The sequence below is a fragment of the Anguilla anguilla genome, chromosome 3 (assembly GCF_013347855.1).
Source record: "Anguilla anguilla isolate fAngAng1 chromosome 3, fAngAng1.pri, whole genome shotgun sequence".
In the NCBI taxonomy this organism is placed as follows: Eukaryota; Metazoa; Chordata; class Actinopteri; order Anguilliformes; family Anguillidae; genus Anguilla; species Anguilla anguilla.
Genome location: NC_049203.1, coordinates 19,019,839 through 19,036,970, shown reverse-complemented (window position 1 = coordinate 19,036,970; position 17,132 = coordinate 19,019,839). Strand labels below are relative to the sequence as shown.

The 17,132-nt window shown below is 41.5% G+C and overlaps 1 protein-coding gene across 1 annotated transcript in view; it reads right to left on the bottom strand.

Moving 5' to 3' along the window:
• sh3bp4a (SH3-domain binding protein 4a) overlaps positions 1 to 10,893 on the bottom strand; it is a 38,776-nt gene extending 27,883 nt beyond the window's left edge. Inside the window, exon 1 of the mRNA XM_035411326.1 lies at positions 10,755 to 10,893. The gene's annotated coding sequence lies outside the window, so the exon portion shown is untranslated. The remainder of the gene's footprint in view (positions 1 to 10,754) is intronic.
• Positions 10,894 to 17,132: the final 6,239 nt, after the last annotated feature.

Genomic DNA, 17,132 nt, shown 5'->3' with positions numbered 1-17,132 from the left:
TAGGGTCTTAAGATAAAGTCACAGAAAGATTAATTCACTGACGCTGCGAGTAGACCTAATACATTATAATCCGATGCACCCTGTCACAGCTTTCCAGCTCCAGACTTCTTGAGGACCTGAGGAAGGCTGCTGCAGTCTTATTCCTCTCCAAAATGGATGGCCGTGGAAGTCACCTTAGCGAAATCAACACCCGTTCTGGGTGCCACAAACCTGGCCTTCTCATTTCTACCTCAGGAAACAACTGGTTAATTTCAACTGCCGAGCCATGAATGCCTAAGCCCATTTTTTTATGTAAAAGCTGGCCGGTGCAGAGGGAAAAGCCAAATTTTTGGCCACCTGTCTTCTCGTTGGTCTCTGTGGACCGCTCTACAACTTTAATAACTGCACTTGTTAAACAGGCAGCTGCTTCTGGATTGACATGAGCGAGTAAGCATGAGTGGATGGAATAAACACCTCCGGGGTCTGATGTCGAGAATGTAAGACAGAAAAAGGCCGCACAGTCCACCGGAGGCGCTAATTAAACGTGACTCATTCATATTAGCGTTGACCTCCTTGTCCCTATTGGGCCCTGACAGGTTAATTACATCAGTAAAGTTTAGGGAATTGGGCAGACTATGAAAAACTTAATAGAACATCAGAATTATTTATGAGAATAATATAAATGTCAAAAACACAGAGGAAGGTGAACGACAGTGACTTTGTTTCTCATTATTCAGAAAGATATGCCCACAACAGGCAGCCTAATGTGTAAACTTAATCATTTTATTGTACGTTTATTTTCTCAGTTTTATTTGTCTTTTAATCCAATGGCCTGGAGCTGTCAGTTTGTCCACAGCACAACATTAGAATAGAGAATAGCCTGTGTGGTGGGGGTTTGAGTGCATAAGTCACTGGGTGTGTGAAGGAAAAAGAGAGTCTCTCCTGGCCCTGCCTCTTTTCCTGCCTCTTCTCCCAATGGTGGAATGACCTTCCCCAATCAATCAGGAAGGCTGATTCATGGCTGTTTTCCACAGAGATATGACACCCCACCTTTTTATACACCACCGCAATGTTTCTAAAAATTATAATAATAATCCTTCTCTCCCATTGTTCGCAGGTCTCGAGGCATTTCCCCGCACAGTGGCACCGGTTTGACTGTAAATTCGCTTAGCGTGTTAAGTGCGCATTTGTAAGTCCCCAAGAGACTCCCCCTGCCAAATGAATAGATTGTAAATTGGACAGCATCCGTCACGAGGTGCTGGCGGGAGGGAAATTATCCCCATGCTAATTCCGACTAAAGCACCATTTTTTAGTCAACCTACCCGCCTCTCAGGCAGACACATCATCTGTGGGTGTGTGTGTGTGTGTGCGGGTTTGTGTGTGTTTGCGGGGACCGCACGCTAGCCTGCCCACCCCCCAACAAATTAGCCTTAGTCTAAGGAAATTAAACCTTAATACCTCACGCCCATATGTCACTCCGAACACGGGTTTCTGAAAGCGATTCCCCATTCAGGGTGTGTTGTGGGGGGGATTAATGCGGACTCAGACAAAGCCTTTCAGCAAATTAATAATGCTGTTTTTTTACACAGCCTAAATCCATTCTGAACAGCAACACAACACAATAATTAACCGGGGTCGGTGCTGCCGCTGATGGCTGCTCTGCCGCCGCAGCGGTAGTTTCCACGGCTACGGCCCAGCGTTTGTCGAAGAGGCTCTCAGATAAATAAGAAAGTAAGATGACCTTCTCTACCGCTGTGGATACCTTCTCTCACAACACAGGCCCTTTATGATTTTTCTAAAAGAAAGAGCAGAGGCCGGTCTTGTTATGAAACAGAATGCAGGAAGGCTACATTGTATTTTTCCCTAAAAGCTTCCTCCCACCTCTCTACTCTGGACAGGAAAGTTTTTCATTTTTTCTTTTATTTATTTTGTCGCCGGAACCACAAGATTAGCAGAAAAAATGCTGAATGGTTTTGGAAGGAACTTCTATGCCACAGACCAAGAGGGATAGGAGCTTAGCCAGTCTTCTGTGCCTCAGGATGTAAGAATGTGTCTGTTTGTGTGCATGCTTGCAGTGTCTGCAACCAGAGGCTACGTGAAGAGTGTGAAAAGTTTGCCAGCGGACAGAGTGTGTGTGTATGCGTGTGTCAGTGCGGGTTTGTGTGCTTGTGTGTGTGTTGCGTATGTGTGCGTGCGTGTGTTTATGTGTGTGTATGTGCTCATGTGTGTGTGTGTATATACGTGTTTATGTGTGTGTGTATGTGTAGTTGTTTGTGTGAGCGCATGTGTGCATATATGTTTATGTGTGTGTTGTGCGTGTGTTTTTTGTGTGTGCCTCTGTGTGTGTGTGTGTACCTGTGCCTGTGTGTATCTGTGCACTGCTGCGTGTTCCTTTGCGGGAGCTTAAGTGCGCGCGTGCGGCTAAGCCAAAGCCTGCGTGTAATATAAGAGGCACAAACGGGCACAGCCGGCACTAGGAGGGCAGGAGTGCACGGCGACTGTGAACAGTAGCCCAGCCCCGGCACTGGGCCGACGGCCTCGCCACGCTACGGCACACAGGCCTCGAGAGAGAGAGGGCAGGCCAGAAAACCCGGCAGAAAGCATCTGTCATCTATCCTCTCCCACACGTTTACTGTCCTCTGTTCTTTTCTGTGGAAAAAAAGTTCTTATGAAATACCTTTGACCTTCAGCCTTTTTACGTGGGGTCCAACTCACTTTTAATGCGAGCAGGTGTCAAAGCAGAGATGAAATAGCCTACCTTATTCAAGCTCAAGGCTGATAACAAATATACCATGATTATGTGAAACTGAGAACGGATTGTTGATTGCTCAGTAAAAAAAAAAAAAAAAAAGTCTGATGGAATACATTTTACTCTAATTGGGTAGCCTATTTTTAGACCCATTTAATCACTAAGATGCTCTGGAGATTAAATAAAGCTACACATTTTTCGGTGTAAATTTTCACATAAAATGTACAATATGGACACTGTTTGCTTCTTGACACGTAAGCTGGAGTTACAAACCAAACTCATGCCTTTTTTAAAAAAAAATAACACCGGTTTTTATGAGGAAATGGCAGCGCAGAAAAACGGTGGTGGCAGATAATTCCCGAAAAGCGTTTCCCATGAACTTGTCACTCGATCTCTCCACGCTAATGAATCGCCAAGTTCATTTCGGCTATCGTATAATCGGCTGAATGCGAGTGGGGAGAGGAGAATGGTTCCTCAATTTGCATTATGTCCCCGCGTGACGTCATTCATTTATGAGAAATTCAGCTGGACTGGCTGAGAGAGCTTCCATTTTTTTCTCATAACCAAGGACAGAAGCACACTTAATCATCTGTCGCAATTTTCTGTCGTTGTCCACACACACACACACGTCAGACCTATTCAAGCATCATTATACACACAGGTGTCAATTAAATATGACTAATCTGGCTAATAAAACCAAGCTTTCGCCTTTTCCTGATAGACAGCCCTGTTTTGTAACGACAAAACAGCTGTCTCCCAACATTACTGAAATAAAGCACAAAGGCAATGTGCTATGTCAGGCTAACCATTTAACCTCGATAGTGATATTCTCCCAACCCTTTAAGGGATACATCTGTACTCTGTACATTATTCACTGCAAGACAACTGTCATTTTAAATGCCTCAAAAAAACCTGATAAAATAATTACTTTGACTGCAATTGCAGTTTGGGTCTGGTCTGTTTCAGAAGCTACTGGAACAAGCAGCCACACTGAATGGTCGGAGTTAGGCTACTATTTCAGTCACTAAAAACACATTTCACAATAATAGCTGATACGATGGCAATAAAACGTGCACTTCAACACTGTCGTCAACTTTGGAGCATATAGGCCTAGGCCTAGGCCTAATAAATTATAATAATAATCACCATCCTCATCCATCATATTTGAGTACATACAGGCTATTACTTAGCTTATCTGATGCTAATATCACTAATTCACAGAGTTCATCATATTCAGTGGAAATTCAAGTGCACTGTAGTGTATCAGCTGCGCATAACCCAGTCAAACTGTTGGTCTGGACAGCATGCTAAGAATGTAGCCTATATGACTCCTCTCCCTGGGGCATATGTAACATCTGCCATTTGCTAGCCTGTGCTAGAAAATCCCTGTTAAATGCTTCCACGTGCCTCCTCCTCTTTCCATAAACTGAAACAAAAAAGGAGCCACACAATGTTTATAATCAGAGAGGCGAGGAACCAGGGAGGAAGAGAAAGAGGCAGAGAGAAATGTTGGGGGTGTGGAACTAGGGAACAAATGGCCTGTCCTCCGGTGGTGGTTTCGGCCCCTGTTTATAGATTTGGGAGGGTTGTGCTTGGGACAGGAAGTTCCTGAGCATCAGGAAATGCCTTCCTGAGGTGGAACTGCCAGCTGTAAGCCTTTATAGCTTCAACTCCAGCACATGATTTTAAAGAAACTGTTTCTTATTCATGTGTATCTACATACGTGACAAAAAACATTGGTGAAAGTGTACCCCTATATCGCACCTGTGGATATATGCTTCTAAAAAATATCCGAAGAAAGTTTCCTCAAGGGTGTCTGAGTCATTTCCCTGGGAAAAGGAATGCCAGTAGTTTACCATACAGATAGTCTTAAAAATCAACATATAATTACAGCTCAAAATAGGCTATATTTGAAGATTCCAGGAGAAAAACAAAATCGCTTGAGTTCCACCATTCCACTGACTTTCAATATCAAACAGTGAAATGAATGAAACATTTGTTTTTCTGTTCCGCATAATATGCAGTCATGATGCAAAACAGAAAACCGAATGTTTCATTTATTCAGTGTTTGATATAGAAACTCAGGGAGTCTCCTGTTAAATGTATCAAGTCACTGGCTCGCACAAGATTGTTTGGAAAATTGCTTTCCCTGCATTTTATTTTCTTACATAAGCGACCGTTATAAAGCCGCTTTAAGCTTTAAAGCCCACTGTGTCGTAATCCCTGCCATTCCCCTGAGATGTCACACAATGCTTACAGGAAACGGGAAACAGGAAATGTGAAGGTGGGAGTGGCGGACGGGGCGTGCTGTGTCTCCGCCCGCCTGCCCTGACCCTGGCCCTGCGTAAGTAAGGTTATCTGATGAGTCCCAAATCCCCTCGCCGTCCTGCGCCCTGGAACTCTGCCCTGACTCATCTCGCAGACCAAGCCGTCGGGAGTGACACCTATAATAAACTCCCACGTGTTCTGCTGTCACACTTCCTGCCTGAGCCTGCCATCCCTCTCCTGTTTATCACCTGGCAGCCAACACCTGGCTCACGTTCACATGGCCTACATCAAACCAATGGAGGAAACCACACACAATCACACACGCACTCCATGCACACACACTCACAAACACGCACACACAGACGCGCACACACACACACACGCACGCACAGACAGCGGTATTAGGACATTGTCTGAAAATTTAAACCCTATCGTCTGCTGAACAGCGCTATCTGTTGCCCAGGGCATCAGACATGCGTACTCTCTCACAGGGGTCGTGGAGCAGCGGAATGCGAGGAAATGCCTCCCAGACGCCTGCATGTCTCCCCCTCTGAGGCTCACTTTACTCCAGGAGGAATATCTGAGTCATGAAAGCCAAGGCAAATCTCCCCTCTGAAGTCCGGAGGATCGTCGTGCGGACCGACGAGAGAAGCAGTGCCCTGTGGGCCAATAGGAGAGCAGCAGATGTTAGCGGAGCTAGTCACTCAGACGAGGCTGTATGCAGCATCGGGCAGAATTACTGGGCATCACCTACTGCGCCCGTTTGCTGTGTCCTCCACTTGGAAAGTGGGGCAGAACCATGCGGATGATGACATCACTTCAAAGCCTGTGGGACCATGTGACCAAGGTTATTGTCACTGGCTAGGTGTCTGTTCTTATCATTTCATGAGCTTTTTTGTCGGGTGAACGTTTGGCAGCTGGCAGGATGGCTGGGATTTGCATGTAATGGAATCTCACCTGGGGATGGCTGCTGGAATGGTCTGTGGGGAGGGGGGGCGAGGCTGATTTCTTCATTCAAATATGTGCTGTTTAAACTGCAGATTCAAATTGGACACTGCTAAGGCTCCAATGCAGCAAATCTTACAGCGGAAATCTGATAGAATGCCAGTTTGCAGAGATGCATTAGCAATGTTCACTAAGGGTGAAATTACTAGTCTCAAAAGTTCCAACCACTGTAATCTCCTGTGCACTTCCAGTGACCCTATTACACATACCCAAATCAGTGATTAGTTAATCTCACTTAAAAGGGCCAACTAGGCAACTGGTGTGTTGCTTGGAAAAATCAACTAAATTTTCTGTGGAGCTCATCTTTGAGCAGAAACAAAGCTATGTATCTACAAACAATTTTGTTCAATAGAGTATTTAGTTACATTATTCAGGAAACAGCCCCAGGTGCCCTGGAGGGATATTTAAAATCTTCCAGTGCCTGTACACCGTAAAAATGCACATCTGTAATTAAACTCACATTGATCTGTTAAGAGAGATTCTGCGTTATCTGATATTATTCCACAGCTACCAAAAAAAGTAGGCAAATTAAATTAACTTCAAACTCAAAGAAAGATCTGCCCTCAAAAACTGTTCATTGAATTCACAGTCAGATAAGACTTGGTCCTTATGGCTTAAAAATTCAAAGAAGATGGAAAGATCTCAAAGAGGTGCGAGGTTAACCCTATGCTTCTGGAGGCCAACAGAGGCCAATGGATGCACCCTTTCTGTTCTATAAAAAAAATGTCAGCATCACATAAGGGGTGAACCTGAGGAAAGGACAGAGAGGCTGCCACTGGTGTCCGAAACTGTCATTGAACTCAGCTTCAAATGTCTTAAGGTCTCTTTCTTTTCCTTGTTTTTCAGTGATAGTTAGCTTCTACGTATTATGATTTGCAGTTGGTCGTAACTGGCACCTCATCAAAATGCATTGTGTGCAAGATTTTGGTTCGTTTTTATTTTATTTATTGATTTTTTTCTGACTTCAGCAGACAAATTTTAAGGAAGAGTGAACTCCCACCCAGGAAAAGTGTGGCAACATGCAAAGTTACAGGACCACTTAAAGTGGATTAAAAGTTCAAGCCTAATTGCCTGTGCTCTCCTTAACCAATCAAGAACATTGTGGCAATGTGCGCTAATAAAACTACAATTCCACGTTGGGAAGCAAAAAGGGGTAAAAGCAATGCAGAATTGTTTAAAGTTCCTTGGACTCTTTAGGTAAACAGGTGGTTCAATTACAACATTTTCTTTTAGCAAATTAAGAAATATGTTCTCTTTAACCATTGACTCCCCCCCTTCCCTTTCCTTCTTTTTTCTTCCCATGATAAAAATATCAGACCTAATGTTCGTCTGGGACAAAGTAAAAATAAAAATGTTTGGAATGCAGTAATGAAGTCATGCATTCTTGCGCGACAGAAGACCAGAGCAGAAACATGGCACCGGTGGGCTGGGCCATGGGGATCAACAGCTGGAGGAAGACTAAAAAGGCAATGCGCCAAAGCCATTTGTGGTAGACGATGGAGTTGAGTTCAATGAACTGACCTTTTCACCTTGTCCAGTTCCTCTTACACCCACATCACCTGTTTCCTTCGCTATAATGTCCCCTGTCTGCAAATCCAGTGTGTCCGGAAGCTGTGACTCAGTGAGGAGACACAGCACAGAATTTATACAGTGTTCAATTGGAAACTGAGAGCCCAATTAAAATCTGTGATGGGCTCAAGGATTCTAACAAATATTTAATGTTCAGCATGCAAATCTTGACAGATGGGGGTGGGGGGGGGGGTTCTGCCATTCAATCATGCTATTACAATGACCAATCATGTCATGTCTGTACTAATTCAAAACACCATAGTAATTAGGCTATATCCTTATGCAATTCATACCGAACTTATACTAAAACAAAATAACCACATTGGCTGATCATATGAGAAACAAACACTTTCGTAGTGATTTTTTTATGCTTACTGTTTTATGCTTGGTCATAATGCAATAACAGCTGCAAAAATGATATCAAAGAAATAAATTCCATACATAAAAAGGACAGAACCACTGAAAGCATACTATCACACATTTTATTACACCCTTTTATGAGCAGCTAAAGGGATGGACCAGCACATGTGCCCAGTGATGTGGTAGTAAAGAAATTGGGTAAACCACAAGTCATTGGAGAGAGACAGCATTAACTAGCTAGCCTTTTTTTCCATAATTGGTCAATACATTAGATCTGAAAAAAGAGCAAACAGGATCATTCTGAAAAGGTGTGTAAACTTTGAGTTGACAGCAAGTTTGTTCCAGGTCTCAGAGCAATCTACCACTAAACAACACGGCTCTACTGTTAAACAAAACACACAACCCACCGGAACTTTTCTGGGAGTGCTGACATCACTTCCTCAGTTTGTTATAAACAATTTTAAATGGTCTACACCCTGTGCACGTAGCCATTAAATTCCACCCCCTTTCACTCAAATTCAGCTGCGCACCAACCAAATGCAAAATTCAACATTCCAAGCCGTGTGTCACAATACAAACCCCCGTCTAGAGGACTGGGCGGCACAGTCAAGTTACTACAAAAGCAGCTTATCTCAAATCACATGTTAATTCATTACACAATGTGCTAATCCAGTTGCCACTCAAACTGCAAACTAATTTTAATTTATTTCTTTATTTTTTGCTGAGGCTGGACCCAGCGCACACACAGTGTGTGTGTATACCATCAAAAAAAATCCTGTAGAACTAGCACAAATCCTTTAAAACCCTTTTGCAAATTCACCGAAATCAGACATCAGCATGACCATTTTTACATCGCAGTGTCAGCTTTTTTTAATGTCGTTTTCCCCCTAAATGTGACAAAAAGGAGATTTCCATTAAAAAAAGAAGAAAATAAAACCTTACAACCTTCCAGATCTGTTGTCTCAATTAAACATAGGCTACATGCTGTATCAATTATTCAGCATTAACTTGAAACTAGTGTAAGTGCTCAGCAAGGGGCAAAACAACCCCCAGCAAAGATTCCACTGTCTGGTCCTCTTCAGCAGGTTCTTGATGCCCCAGGCAAGGTTACCCAGGTTTTTTTAATTATTTTTTTAATGTGGGTAATGGTGCTCAGGGATGTTACCATATTGATTAGAGCTGGACGCCACACAGCTGTAAATCTGATTTATACTGTAATATAATGAACAGGGCCACGTCTATCACCTAGAGACGTTTGTAACAACTGCAAATAATGGGCGGCAGGGAGTGATCAGCAAAACAGCCAAATACTCAATCGGGCAGTTTATGGAGATCCATCCACAATGCCCTCAATGATAGTCACTAGTTTATCCTTTGCTTCTCCCATAAAAGCATTTACTAAATAATAGGCTACGTAGGCTACCGTCTTTCGTTCCAAAAACATGCCTACCGTAAACGTGTTTAGAGCACACCTGGAACGTGCGGAAGGGATAGCAAACTGTATATGTGAGCAAGTCCACTCAAGAGGAGATAAAACGGTTTTAAAGCACGCGCTGGCGTAACGCGCAAAAGAGCAAAAGATGTCAACACAACGATCTCGTTCAATGGCAATGCATTCAGTAATTTTCACAAGCGTGGAAATCAAACCAGAAGAGTATTAGCCTATAACACAAAACCCGGACCCCCAACCAATCAACGTGCTGCATATTTAAAAGTAACAAATTCTTTGACCGTGAGAAAAGGTTTGGGAAAGTAGCATATCCTAAACTAGTATATTAGTGTACCGCTTGTAAACAGCATTTCAGAAGAAGTGTGGGTGTTCAAATCGTCTGTGCACTATTCCAGACGGTGGTACGGTAAAGCCGGCGTGTCACTGCTGCATTCAAATTCTAAATGGAATGTGCTGGTCACAAAGGGGGGGTCGGGACTCGGGGGGGTTCTTTCTGCCATGGTAACGACCGACACGCACGAGAGGTCTGTCAGGTAGGAATTAACCTTTAAAGGGGGTGTTTCTCGATAAATACATTATTCATGAGCTACAATCGTGATAACGGTGTAGGTAAACACAGACTTTACAGCAGCCCAATAATTTAATAGTGGGACTAAAGTTACAATTCTGGCATTGCTATTGGCAGGTTACAATATAATGGTAACAAAACACGCATTTAGGCTACACACAGTTTTATAGGCTAGCAGGCGCAAATTAAATAGCTGGGGGGAAATAGAACGAACACAAGAACAACGAAGCACATAGCCAGGCTACGTAAATACATACACTCAGCAACAGATGACTGAATCAAGCTAGCGAAAATCAGTCAGTCAGTTCGCTAAAGTTCTTGAAACGAAAGACAGTCCAAGTTATTGTTGAATAACGGTAGCTAGCGCATTACCTTAGGCTACAAAGACAAAAGCTGTCAACTAATCGCGCTGCGTGGTGGGGCTGGAATGTCAAAGAGAAATCCATTCTTGTCCATTAATTCCTTGCATGTATTAATAGTAGGCTAAACAATCTACAAAAGCATATACGTGCAGAAATCGCTACATAGCCAACAGTTTAAAACAGTTTTTTTTTTTTAACAGTGAGCTTCCCATTCTTTCCCCTGTAATACAAAGTAAACAAGAATGATTCCGTTAAATTCACTAGATATTAGCTACGAGAAAGACAGGCTACGTGTTCAAGCGCAAAGCAAATGTTCAACTAAGACATCCCGTTTTCCTTGCGAACTGCCCAAATGTAACCAACAACTGTGTATAGCAAAGAATAACCCGACACACAGGCTACATTAAAATATGAGCGAATAACAGGAGGAAACTTTATAGTCACCTGTGTAAATGCCCGTGAAGTGGTCGGTTAGTGTTGAATGCATCCAAGCGTCAGGTACTCCTTTGTGAGACTTGTGCAGACACTCAGCGCTGGCGAAAAGCAGGCGCTCAGTGATGTCACTGCGAGGGAGTGAACGGGAACCGTCCGCTCACTGATGTCATCCACTTGGAGTTTCATATTACAACTGCAATCTTTCGGGCTAAACCTACTTTGCGATAGCCTACGTGAATAATCTTACTTTTGAATCAATACGAAAATAACTCTTTATGTTAAGCGGTTCTATGTAGCCTAGTGTAGGTAGTGGGTATATGAATCCTGTGTAACTGCCGACGCAAATTAAATAGAAGAGTGGCGTTTTAGGATTTTACTTTCAGGTTTATATGATCACTCTAACGGAGTAACAGCCACACAGTATTTTTAAAAAATATATTATTTTACTACTTATCAAGACCATCTTACCACATCGTCTTTTTTTACAGTTTATACTTTTGACAATCCAGTTCAACCTGCTTGCTTCAACATAAAATAGTGTTTGTATGCAAAATAGGATATGCGGTCGTGAATACCCTTTGCATAGGGTGTTGAAGCATCGTTGGCTAAACATGCAATGAACGTCAACGTGCTTCTGACAACCCTGACTGTACTGCAAAAAGTCGGTGTAACAAGTGTTTTAATCTGGTAATGAGTCCTTTTTTTTCACTCAAGTAGAACATATTCGTTTGTTTTAAATTACTTTTTGCTTTACAAGTGAAATTGTCTTACTCCACTGGTGAAACAAGTAAAACGGTCTCACCTCATTGGCAATCTATTGTCTTATTTAGCAAAAAAAAAAAAAAAAAATGAAAGTGGAATAAGAAGTCTAAATATTCAGACTAAAATACGTGTTAAGATTGACTTATTTTGGGGTTTTGCAGTATACTGAAACATCTCCCACTTCATTACCAATCTCTGTACGCCAGGGTATGTTTGTTGGGAAACGGAAATACTTTAGCAATAGGTGTAACCAGAGGAAAGGGTGTTTAACATATAGGCTACACTTTACAACTGAGACAGCTAAATGGGACTTCAAAACAAGCACCTGTATTAGCCTATGTCCTAGTTATTAATAGTTGAATGTGAATTTGCTGACCTTTTTATCTTTTTATTACAGGTAACAGACTGTCAGACGCATACCACTTTCATTTCCTCACATGTGACTCATGTGTTGAATGTGTACAATGTTTGTTCCTGGCACTTACAATTAATACTTTAATTGTATCAAGGTGACACCCCCCCCCCAGGTTGTCAGGTGCAGAAGTTGTGTATATGAGCAATGTTCTGGGGAGGGAGGGGGATCTGTGACCAAACCTGCTTTGGAGGCCCTCTTATGCAACGAGTTTCAAAAATGATTTGACTGCTTTCAGAAATAATTTCCTTCTGCACAAGTTAAAAAGCTTTGTTATCATATGGTCTATATTAGCAACAGATAAAGGGCAGTCTCATCTGTTTGCAGAAGGTAGGACAAGGGTGTTACTGCCCACTGAACATGCTAATGGTAATTACATTATTTAAGAAAATACTAATTGGATATTGGATATACTTGTGAGACCACCTTATCACAATTCATTGACATTAACATTTACATTTTTTAGGCAGTATTAGCTGAGACTTTGTTTGCATTTAGTAGGCCCTGGAGTAAATCAAGCCAAAAAGAGTTTACCAATGTGTTAATTTCACATTAAGATAATACATTTGGTAGGATGTGTCTAGTGCATGATAAAGAAGCAACATACATTTTTATTAATGTTTTTCCCAATTAGCTTTCTTTAATGTATGCAGTCAAGCTGTGTCTTGAAGTTGGACAAATTGGGTGTGTGGTGTCAGCAGGGTTCTAAAAATTCTTAACATTTTTAAGCTAAAAACCAAGACACAAATTAGTGGTAATATGGTCACTGGTGCAAAACAATGAGATTTTTTGCTTGTGTTTCAAAAAATGTGCATAATGCAGTTGCCTCAGAGAAAAGGGACGACCATTTCATATAAGAGGTGCTGTTCAAGTATTTACTCAAAACATTCACTGACCAAAAGGCATGGGAGTGTTTCAGCTTGCAGATGTTTATGTTCTGTTTGTTTCGGTTTGTTTGACTGTCAGCATTATTCATGCCAGGAAAACATCCTCGAGGCCCATAACATTCCCTTTCTGAGGGCTTGCCTGTTGCCTGCGTTTACAGTCTGTTCATCCATACAAACAGGTTTTTTTCTGTTGCAGTAGTAACGGCTGCAGCTTTGACTCATTCCACAGTGCTGTTGCAGACACAAGTTGGTTCGTGTCTTAGAAGTACTGGTGGGAAACTGTTGCAGACCTCTGGGTACTGGCCATACTCTGGTGAAGGAGAGACATTTTGTCTTAAGGTACTTCAGTTTACACAAGTTATTTTTTCACTTCATTATAATGGAAGAGGTTTCTCTTCAGGGACTCATTTTTGCTCTTTCATTGCTTGCGTGAATGTTTTTTTCGTCTGCTTCTTTCTTAGCCGTTTATAGCAGACAAAATTGCCCCTGGGGCCTTACTTACTCATGTCCTCAACAGGCTGTTGCAGGACCCAGGTTTTTTTTTTTTTTTTCTGTGGCATCTTTTGAATCTCCACAAAAGGAATTTGTTCAAGCTCAGGCACAGGGCAGCTAGTCTTTTTTTTTCAACACATTGTTGCATTCATCCCCTGGCAGCTGAGGAGCTTGCCGCGAAAATGCAGGATAGCCATGGGACGTGCTGTCAAAGGGAAAATACAAACAGCAAAAACGTATGCTTTTTGTGTGAAGATAATGTATAAATACATTATATACAGAATGCCCCCTGCCCCTTAAAAGAGGAACAAATCCTACTCTACCCTCCTTCCCAGTCTCAGGATGTGCTCCAAGTTCAAAAATAAAGTAGAAAACAAAAAAGACAAAATTGTTAAACTTATATTTCACTCAATGGGAAGCTGTTGTTTCATGAAAACACAAGCGACAGAAGACAGGCCCATGCACAATGCAGTTAAAGTTTATATGAGTCCAAGAGGGATCGAATGTACTCTATTCGAGTTGATTTAACACGGAACATTTTACAATGCAGGAGCAAAAAACCCACAAACAGCAGGAATAAACACACACACACACTTACTTTCTCATAAACCCAATCACACAAACATCAACACAAGCTCATCAATGTGCACACTTGCATGCATGGTCAAATGCGCATGAATGACAACACGTCCACGTAAATATACATGCGTGCGTGCCCATCCACACACATCACAGCACAGCACACAGTTTTCTGAGCTCTCTTCATTTTACAGCATTCCCCTTTCTGAATGGAAATCGAATTTACTGACTCGTACCCCTGAAAGAGAATCTGCTTTGTGCCTCAGTGCTTCTCATACAGCTCATTAGGTCTCAGTGACTGGGCATCTTGCGCTGGTTGCCGGGCGGGGGTGGGGGGGGGGGGGGGGTGTCAGGGGGGATGCTGAGTTTCTCACCATTGACGGCAGGCAGGAAATGCGCCGAGAGAGGGGGCGTTAGAGAGCGGATGATTTAGATGCAACGTCTGCAGAAAGGAGTATTAGTACAGAGGAATTCAAACAAGTCGTTAAGGCTTATAGACTTGACTGAGTAACGCACGCCCCTCCTGCCCACTCCAGATCTTCAAGGGAAAAGCATCCCAGTGGAAACACAATCCTCCGTGGGCTTACAGTGGCTACGTCAAAAAAGGATAAACCTTGCCTTTGCATCAACCCCACTCTCCACTAGCAAAAGTCTTTTACCACACTTTCATTGGTTTATAGGAGGACTGGGTTGTTGCCGAGTGGTTCCAGTTTGTTGTTATAGAACATGTTACTTTCTCTTCCCCAATGTACTCCATGAAGCGCGTTTAACTTTTTTTTTTAGATGTTGGACATTTCGTTAACCTTGGACTCCAGCGAAACACTGGGGAGCATGACGCCCATGGCAAGCCAATGTTTGGCAGCTTTTTACTCAAGCCTGGCAGAAGGATTAACACCAGACTCAACTGGTTTATTTTGGATCTGCAATATACACAAAAACCCCTATCATTCCACCCAGCAGAATATTATCTGAGTCATTCACTGACTGTTGAGTAAGACCAAAGGAATGAGAATAGAAACAGCCGCTTGCATTACCTTATCCGGAATTTTGTTCTGAATACAAAATAAACTAATCTAAACATTGGTTGGAAACGGTTCCCTGTATAGTGGCCTGTTGCACAGACTCATTATTGTCTTTCATTATGACTTTTTTTAATTAAACCCCACTGCTTGTGTTTTCAAGCCCTAACATGATTATATTGTGTCAGCAATTTAATTAAGCCTGGTGATTGTCGAGTACTTAGAGATTTAGCTGCAAGTTTTGAGTTTTATGAGAGAAACAGAGCACAAAAACCTGTATTGAAAACCTGTATTATTTTGAAAACCTATATATAAACATTGAACAAAACAAATGAACAAACAAACAAAATGAAATCTCACATTATTAGAACAATCAATCAACCGATATCCAGTTGACACACCAGTTAAAATTAACTTCTCTGAATTCTAAAACTAAGAAATGCATGTGGTTTTGACAGAATAAATAAAAAGATGTTGAAAAGCAGCAATTAGTAAATACAAGAACCCTTATTAAAATGAGTCAACCTGCCACTACATACTGGCTGCTTCCCTGACACCTGGAACCAAGGACTTATATCCCTGATGTACAAGAATGGAAATAAATTAGACCAGAATAACTACCAAGGCATTTGTGTAAGCAGTAATATAAGAATTATAAACTTCCTTATTGAGCACTGTAAGATTCAAATTGGCTTCCTCCCAAAACACTACATAACTAATCACATTTACACCCTCATCCTCATGTTCACCAAATTAAAAAAGACAAAATCTTTGTATGATTTATTGACTTTAAGAAATCATTTGACTCTATCTGGTACCAGGGATTAAATTATAAAATATTCAAACTGGTCTAGGGAGCAAAGTATATGATATTATTACATCAATGTATTCAGAAAACAAATGTGCAGTGAAAATTGACAATCAAAGAACATAATTTTTCACTCATGTCATGAAGTCATGAAGTGAAATGGATTATTTAACATTTAAATTAACCGGCCACAATGTTGGAACAATATGCCAGTCCTGGACTCACTCTACATGACACTGAAATTAAATGTTATACCATCACAAAACAAAGTTTTACAATATTAAAATACCTGTAAGAATATGGTTAAAAATAATTGATAGAATATTACAATCGATTGTGTGAAGTGAGGTCTAGGGCTTCCTTTGCCATCAAGACTACTTAGGATGGGACAAAAACCCAGTGGAAACCCTGTATGCTGAATTCTACAAAACATTCCAGGTCCACCGAAACACACCAGACAATGCAAGCAGGGCAGAATTAGGCTGTTACCCTTTACATATAAACACATAAAAGAGCATTAACATTGTGGATTCATCTAAAACAAAGCTAATCAAATTCCCTCCAAAATAAGGCCTTCCTATCCCATGAGCTAAGACCCAGTAGAAGTCCTCTCATCTGGCCTTGGAAGTATCAAACTATGCAACAACTACTGTAACAATACTAACTATGACCAGTTTCAGACCAGGACTGCTATGCTTAAAACCATCCAATTAATAAATTGAACAATAGATTCTTATTTGGGACATATAAGATAATGGGACATGCAAGATAATGACAAAACTGCAAACAAACTATATTGTTATAATTTATAATGTTAATACATTATAAATTGGCAGAATATCTCTCCAATGTCAGAGATATGAAGCAGAGACAGATCACAGCCTAGCCATTGAAGACATAAACAAACCTGGCACCCCCCAAAGAGGAGAGGACATGTGATCACTGCACTTCCTTCTACACTGCAATAAATATACAGAAATTCCAAGAACTTCTTTGAAAAATAAAAACAATATTTTGCAATCCAAATTTTGCCGCAGTTCCTGATAAACAAAAGTTACCCATTCCCCTGGGAGAAATATGAAGTATGCTTTGTATGTGGTAACCTGTCATTGACACAGAAGTGCCATGATTATCAACATGTGCAGTTAAATATTATTTGCATTATGTATATCATGTGGCATAAATATGATGAGAGAGAGAGAGATCTGCAGCAGTTCGTTTAGTTTAGGGCAGGCAAAAATGTGAAATAAAGTAAGCTCAAACATGCACAATCCAGGGATTATCAAAAAGGAATTTGTCTATCCACCAATGCCAGGAACCCTACAAAGTGCATTTGGGGGCAGAAAACTATGCCTAAACCAAATACTCATGGCAGGCAGTGGTATATTGTGATTATATCACAGCTGAGGGGTGTTGTGATAATATCAC